General features: G+C 41.0%; 1 protein-coding gene across 1 annotated transcript in view; it reads right to left on the minus strand.

Annotated features, from left to right (window-relative positions):
- Nucleotides 1-8,220, minus strand: part of LOC108572100 (synaptogenesis protein syg-2-like) — a 485,655-nt gene that overhangs the window by 277,579 nt on the left and 199,856 nt on the right. The window lies entirely within an intron of this gene.

Genomic DNA, 8,220 nt, shown 5'->3' on the forward strand with positions numbered 1-8,220 from the left:
GACTTTTATTAGACCGTCTCCAGGCATTTGTTCTCGAATACGAGGGTCGTTTCGAAACGCTTAACCGTTCCTCGCGATTCCTCGTGATCGAGGAAATTTATTAGCCCTGGCCGAGGGGAACGACGGAACGGCGGAAGGGAGAACGCGAATGGGAGAAACGTGTGATTCCTCGAGAAGTATTCTGTTACCTTTAGCAAAGGACGAGGGACGCGCGTGGGAATTGTAATTTTTAACGACGAAAGTGGAAAGTAAGAACGCCCGAAATGGGATGTTTAAAAGGGGATACGAGGGTTCTGATGTTTAACGGTGAAAGTTAATGGCGAACGTGAAACTTTTAACGCGAAGCTTACAGTGTTTCCTTTCCTTCTTTTTCGATCTGACGGCATAAAAGTTGAAACCTGCGGCGCGGAAAATGCGAACAAATGTAACGTTCAGCGGTGGAATTTGTTTTTATCTTTTTTAACAGAAAATGTGAATAGCGAGATTGTAATGTTTAAACAGCGCGGGGAGAACTGTAATTTTTTCAACATGCACGTGTGTGTGCACGTGACGAATGGAATTTACGAGAATCTCGGTGAAACATGGTGATTATTATATTTGTTAAATGACGTTAATTTGAATAGAATTTTGACGGTGCACAGGTGAAACGTGTAACCTGGGGGGGATTTAAATTTTTTCTAATTTTCAGATGTGTCCCTATTCATTTTCATACTCGCATGTTTATATTCACACTGTGCATCTTTTGATCTAGTATGCTTTTTATACGAGAGTCTCTGGGCCGCGTAGTTGCGCGGCGTGAATTTCAGAATAAGCATAGTTTACCGTGCACCAAAGAGAAATAATGTTTCTGTGCCTTTGAGCCGCGGTGGGCTCCTAATGATTTCGGGGAAGGTATCACTTTTTCGTCGTTACATTACAGGCCTTCTCTTATATTTTCCGTCGTGTTCGTGGAGATTTTGCTTTTGGAAAAAATATACAACTCTGTGTACCGTTCGAAGAATTACTTACGTTACGATAAGGGTGTAATTGCAGCCCCGGAAAGCTTCGAACTTACCTGCAAAGAAAAGAGGAACAACTTTGAATTACGATAATTAGAGTATATCAAAATTTCATTATTTTAATAATTAATTTAATAATTTAGTAGTAGTCATTTTATTAGTAATATTTTAACAGAAATTTTAGTCCAATAATAATTTTAATTCAAACGTTTAATAATGACTATTGGAGCATGCAAACAGTTCGCCACTGGTACAATCGTAATTTTAATTCAAATATTTAACGGTCCCACGTTAATTTGCATAATTCAATGGCCGTCAAAGTCGGCGAAATCCTTTGGAAGCTTGGTCGACTCATCTTCACCGTGGAGGAAAATAGGGGAGCGAGCTCAATTTTCTAAAACAAACCACACAAAGAGGCTCTCGGGCGATCGATTCATTAATCCATCGCTTATCCATTACCCTTAACGCTTCGAACTTCCCTCCAACTTTCATTCATCTTCACACCGGTTACTCGCGTGCGTCTGAACCTTCGCCCCTCTCCAAAAAGATACACTCACGCCAGAAACGAGGGAGAAGAACCAAATTCATAACTCATTTCTTTCTCGATACGAGCAACTTCTTCGTGCAACGTGAAAAAAAACGCAGGATAACGTCGAACTCTCTCTCCTCTTTGGAATTGAGTATTCTCCCTGACGAAGGAGTTCACCAATCTTCCATACTTTAGTATTTTGCTTCAGAGCGTGAAACGAGGCGAATTTGAATCTGTACATTTGCTCAATTAAATACGCTTGTAGAAATAATTAAAAGAAGAAAAGTGCTTCCATCTTTGCACCAGAAAATAAAAATTCCTAATGAACTGAAAACTTCCATTTTACTATATAATAAAGCTGCTCAAATACTCATAATTAAGTTCACCTACTTGCTTCACACGTTAAGCGCCATGTCAGTCACCGGCGACTGACACCATACTTTCCGTTCGGACCGCGTCAGTCACCGGCGACTGACACTATACTTTCCGTTCGGACCGCGTCAGTCACCGGCGACTGACACTATACTTTCCGTTCGGACCGCGTCAGTCACCGGCGACTGACACTATACTTTCCGTTCGGACCGCGTCAGTCACCGGTGACTGACTGCGTCAGTCACCGGTGACTGACACTATACTTTTCGTTCGGGCCGCATCAGTCATACAATTTAAAAAATTATATTCTTCTATTAATAAACTTTAAATAATTTGGAGTTCATAAAAGAATGTACCTAAATATTACTTGTTACCAAAAAAAAAAATTTTAACGAGTATTATTAAAACACATACAGTCTTATCGCAACCTTACACAGATCTCCGGCCGCCAGCATATCGGTGAAATCGTTGCTCAAACATCAAACTCCCTTCTACAAGTAATTGAAACAAAAAAGCTACTTCGATCGCTGCACCGAAAAATAAAAATACCCGCTTTTGCAAACAATAAAGCTGCTCAAAAGCTCCTGATTTCGCAGTTTCCTTCCACCGAAGCCTGGCTCACCCACACGAGACACCCTGCACGCTTTCCAAAACACAGAGCTACAATGTGAAATCAATTCTCACAGTGAAGTCAACAGCGTACCCTCAGGTTTACCCCCTCTCGAAAGGTACAGTGGCAGATTTGTCCGGGACTCGAGCCACCCTCCACACTCTTATGACCGGTGTCAAGCGGACGGACAGCGAGGAGAAGTTGGAGGAAAACGAAGAATTCGGGGAGCAGTAGTACTACGTGGGCTCTGCCACTGAGGAGGCGGCACGTGTGATAACTTTTCCAGTTATCACCAGATGCCGAGCGCAATTTATTTTCCTCTCCACCTCTTTCTTATCCACCCGCACACGCTCCACCCCTTTTATTCCCAATCCGCCTTTATCTATAGATTCTCCCCCGTCCCTTCGACTCCACCTTTTGCCTCTCCCAAGAATCTCTTCGAATTTCACCAATCCTCCGCTTCCTATTCTACGTACGCGCCGTTTTCTCTTTAGGGTTATTTCTTCGGAGACTACATTACACCCCTTTGTTGTCATCTGCTTTGATTCTTTCTTGTTTGTGTAATTTGTGTAAAATGTGTGTGTTTATTTTCTATTTTGCAGATTAACGGGGAGTGGTTTAGCAAGAATTATTGGAAATAATTGCACTCGGGGCTGGAAGACGTTGAGAGAGACTGGATACTTTAAGTCGGACGGAGGCCACCGCAGGAATCGAGGAAAGGAGCTTGAAGTAAACGGTCCAGTAAGGAGTCCCTTAACAACAACTAGTCCACGTAGTTGTTATCGGGTCAGGAAAAGATTGTCACAGGCTCCATACCTGAAATCGAATGGTGTTCATTGGAGATCACGCAGTTTTGTCATTGGAACAGTTTCACTTTGGGAGCTTTAAAACAGACCAGAGGGATTACGCTGCTCAGTCTGCCGTCGGCGTTCAAAGCAGAAGGATCGAGACCATCGTCAGGAACGAGGTATAACAGGTTAGTTGATTTTTGAAGTCGAAATTCGTTGAATTTTTCGCTTTTAGTATTAGTTATTGTAAATTAGAGCATAATTGCATGTAGTAAGCAGTTTGACATTTGTATTTATAATGAATTTTTTATTGTTCTGACGTTGCTAGTAACGTAGGTAGTGAAATGATGTTTCTGCTTCATTTTTAAGTACTTTGATTATAGAATAAGTAGCGTTTCTTGTTAAATAACAATTTGGAAGGTAGTTTATAATTATTGGAAGTATTAAATAATATTATGGTACGCTTTAACTTGATAAAACAGCACAATACGTTAATGTTCCTTTGAATTAACCATTGCATTCGATAAATTAGACGGAAATTGTTTATAACTTTCATTAACAATTAGAAAAATTAGTGTTCTTTGCTTATGAATTACAGATGGACCTTCCAGAACCCCATAATCTACAAGGAGAGGACTTAAACATCAGGAAACACGAATAAATGCAATTATTTATGAATAAATCAGTTATTTATTGTCAAATTATTGTTTAAAATGTATTTTACAAAAGGTTACAATATACCATTATTGTTTTACAGCATTTTACAATCTATTTATTACTCCCTTACACTCCGGATCCATTTTCTTTAGCAATAAACCCATTGTTTAAACAATTTTCCGTTGCAAAAGTCGATAAATTAATGGCAGAAACCACCAGGAATGCGTTTTCATCGATAAAATCGAAAAAATCCCGGAATTCGAGCGAAAACTACGAAAATTAGAGTAGGATTTCGAAAATCGCGCGAATATACTTGTTCGGTGCAGAAGTCCTCGAGAATTCCTGGAATTTTCGTCATTTCTCGGAAATGACCAAATTTCCAAGAATCGACGCGATTCCAAGAATTGACCAGTGGACCTTCGAAAATTTCGGTTCTCGAGAATTCCTGGAATTTTCGTCATTTCTCGGAAATGACGTGATTTCCAAGAATCGACGCGATTCCAAGAATTGACCAATGGGCCTTCGAAAATTTCGGTTCTCGAGAATTCCGGGAATTTTCGTCATTTCTCGGAAATGACCAAATTTCCGAGAATCGAGTCGATTCCAAGAATTGACCAGTGGACCTCCGAAACTTTCGGTTCTCGAGAATTCCTGGAATTTTCGTCATTTCTCGGAAATGACGAAATTTCCGAGAATCGAGTCGATTCCAAGAATTGACCAGTGGACCTCCGAAACTTTCGGTTCTCGAGAATTCCTGGAATTTTCGTCATTTCTCGGAAATGACGTGATTTCCAAGAATCGAGGCACTTCCAAGAATCGACCTCCTGTCATATCATATTCGCCTAATACAAAGTCAGGATTTTCGATTTTCGAAAATTTTTGGCCGAAAATCGACTTTCCAATAGGCGAACATGATGTGTAAGGAGGTCGCTTCCTGGAAACGCCTCGATTCTTGGAAATTTCGTCGTTTCTCGGAAATGACGAAATTTCCGAGAATCGACGTGATTCCAAGAATTGACCAGTGGGCCTTCGAAACTTTCAGTTCTCGAGAATTCCTGGAATTTACGTCATTTCTCGGAAATGACGAAATTTCCGAGAATCGAGGGGATTCCGAGAATTGACTAATGGGCCTTCGAAACTTTCAGTTCTCGAGAATTCCTGGAATTTACGTCATTTCTCGGAAATGACGAAATTTCCAAGAATCGAGGCGATTCCAAGAATTGACCAAAAAATTTCGGTTCTCGAGAATTCCTGGAATTTTCGTCATTTCTTGGAAATGACGAAATTTCCGAGAATCGAGTCACTTCTAGGAAGCAACCTCCTGTCATATCATGTTCGCCTATTAGAAAGTCGATTTTCAGCCAAAGTGTCTTCGAAAATTTCAGTTCTCGAGAATTCCAAGAATTTTCGTCATTTCTCGGAAATGACGTGATTTCCAAGAATCGAGGCACTTCCAAGAATCGACCTCCTGTCGTATCATATTCGCCTAATACAAAGTCAGGATTTTCGATTTTCGTAAATTTTTGCCCGAAAATCGACTTTCTAATAGGCGAACATGATGTGTAAGGAGGTCGCTTCCTGGAATTCACTCGATTCTCGGAAATTTGGTCATTTCCGAGAAATGACGAAAATTCCAGGAATTCTCGAGAACTGAAATTTTCGAGGGGCCATTGGTCAATTCTTGGAATCGACTCGATTCTCGGAAATTTCGTCATTTCCGAGAAATGACGAAAATTCCAGGAATTCTCGAGGACTTTAGCGCCTTTCGAAAATTGCACATTGTTGCAAAACGCGTTACCGGGTTTGCAACTTTGTTGCCGGTGGTCGCGCCCGAAAAATGCACATTGTTGCAAAGCGGCGCGTCTTGCAACTTTGTGCCTTTTTCGGGAGCGGCTCTCGGCAACAAAGTTGCAAACCCGATAACGCGTTTTGCAACATTGTGCAAAATTTTCCGAGTCAACCATAAGTCAGACAGCGAAATTTGTATAGTAGTAAAGTCAACCATACCTCAGACGCTCGAAAATTTGTTCGGGACTAGCCAGTAGTGCAAGTCAGCCATTTCTCGGAAGCTGGAAAATTTTCAGAAGCAGCTAGTAGTGCAAGTCAATCACTTCTCGAACATGCCAAGATACTCTGATTCCGTATAAAACTTGAAATTCGGCCGGAAACATCGGAAATTGCGTCGAGAATGCAATAAGCAGCTTTATTCGTCAATTTGTTATAGTTTCTGCTTTATTATCAAGTCTCTGATTAAAGAATAATTAGTGTTTCTTGCTAGGAATCGTTTATAACTGTGATTTAACGTTTGAAAATTAATGTTCTCTTTATCTGAATTACAGACAGAAGTTTTTGGACCACCACAGGATACAAGGAAAGGCGTGACATCGAGAAAAATGACGTATTGCAATTATTACTAATAATAATCAACGATTTATTGTAAGATAATTGTACAAAGTGTATTTTACAAGTGGTTAACAATGGTTACAGCATTCTTTCACAGCATATCGAAGTCTATTTATTTATCCCTTACACACCACATCCAACTTCCCTCTGCAAAACGCTCATTCGTTAAATAACATTCCATTACAAGATTAAATAAAATTCCGTATAACGTTGGGTAACGTGTACGAATAGAGAGGATCGTAAAAATCCCGAGATTCGAGCGAGAAAACTTAGAGACTCGCGCGAGAACAGCCTCGAGAATGTAGATTAGACGTTGCAAATTGAAGTTCTCGGAAATTCCTGGAATTCGGCGTCATTTCCATGAATCGCCGGCTTCAAGATACTTCGAATAAAATTCTCGAAATTTTCCGTGCCTCTTAGAAGCGGTCCACTTGCGCTACTTGCTCCGATCCCGAAAAATGTCCGTTTCTAGAAGCCAATCAGTAGCGCGACTCAACGGTGTCTCAGACGTTCGAAATGATTTCGGAATCTGCAAGTAGCGCAAGTCAACCGCTGTGCACAAACGATTAAACTTAAATTAACACACTTATCTACACTTTCACTCGTCATCTGAACTCTACAAACGCGCAAACCAACGAGCACACGTTTTAAAAGCAAAAGCGGTTCGAAGGGAATCGAATTATCACAAAGTTTCGCGACGAAGGGGGCAAGCAAACGATTATAACTTGGCCGAGTGTGCCGGAGAACGGCGAGCCCTTCTCAAAGAGGAAGATCCACACGAGAAACCCGTCTCACGCTTCCTGCAAACGCGCCTCTCGCTGAAGAGCACCGTGCCACGGCATAAAGAAGACGGTCGCCACGCCGCTTACGTCGTTCTTAGTAGTACACGTATCCGCGTCGCGCGGGACCTCGCGTTACGTGGACAGAGAGTCGAGGGGACTTTCGTTCCGCTCGCGGAAAAATCGGGTTGAGAGAGCCTCGAGTAGGGGCTACACGCCGCGTGTATCCTGTACAGAGGTCGAGAAAGGAGAATCAGCGAAGAGGAGAAAAGAAAGAAAGGGGGGGAAAAAAAAGGAGAACGCGGAGAGTTTTCACGGAGGCAAGTGGGGCGGAGCGAGCTGGGAACAAAGACGAAGAGACGACGAGGAAACTGGAAATCGTGAAGGAGGTTAAAGTGTACGGATTCGAAGGGATCGGGAGATTTGGAGATAAGAGGATGGAAAGTAAAGAGATGATTGGAAAAGTTTCTGGAGAATATTAACAGGTTCAACGTGTAGAAAAGTATTAGGACAAAGTAAACTTGAGTTGATTGTCTGAAAAAATGAGAAATTATGCGGCCTCTCTTGGGATATTAGGTCATCTCGTAAGTTCGTGTCGAATTTTAGAATTTAGAACGGCGTTTCCAACGAAGTGTTAAATTTGAGGAAAGAAACGTACGTGCATTCTCGTGCCGTAATGTTTTTCTATTTTCTTTTGGTAAGAAAATTATGTCGTTGCTATAGAATTTCCTTCGATTTTCGTATAAATATCCTTCGCTTTCGACACGAACTTACGGGACGACCTGATACATAACACTATTAATTTAATTATTTTTATAACAATTTATGAGACAGATTTATTTCTGTATAAAAAGAACGTGTGTATAATACTTACGTACATTGAAATGACTGGAATCACTGAATCACAAATGTATGGAATCACTGTGCACTGCAAGTTGCCCAAAAGTCTCCAAAAAGAGTTTGAAATTATAAGAACTTCTCACCGAATTGTTTATCATTCGAATCAATCGCAATAAACTGATCTCCACGACATCTAATCTATAAAAGAATTCCAAAGTTTTGGCTCGTAGTGTGTATGTGGACG

This window comes from Habropoda laboriosa, unplaced genomic scaffold (assembly GCF_001263275.1).
Source record: "Habropoda laboriosa isolate 0110345459 unplaced genomic scaffold, ASM126327v1 scaffold110, whole genome shotgun sequence".
Classification (NCBI taxonomy): Eukaryota; Metazoa; Arthropoda; class Insecta; order Hymenoptera; family Apidae; genus Habropoda; species Habropoda laboriosa.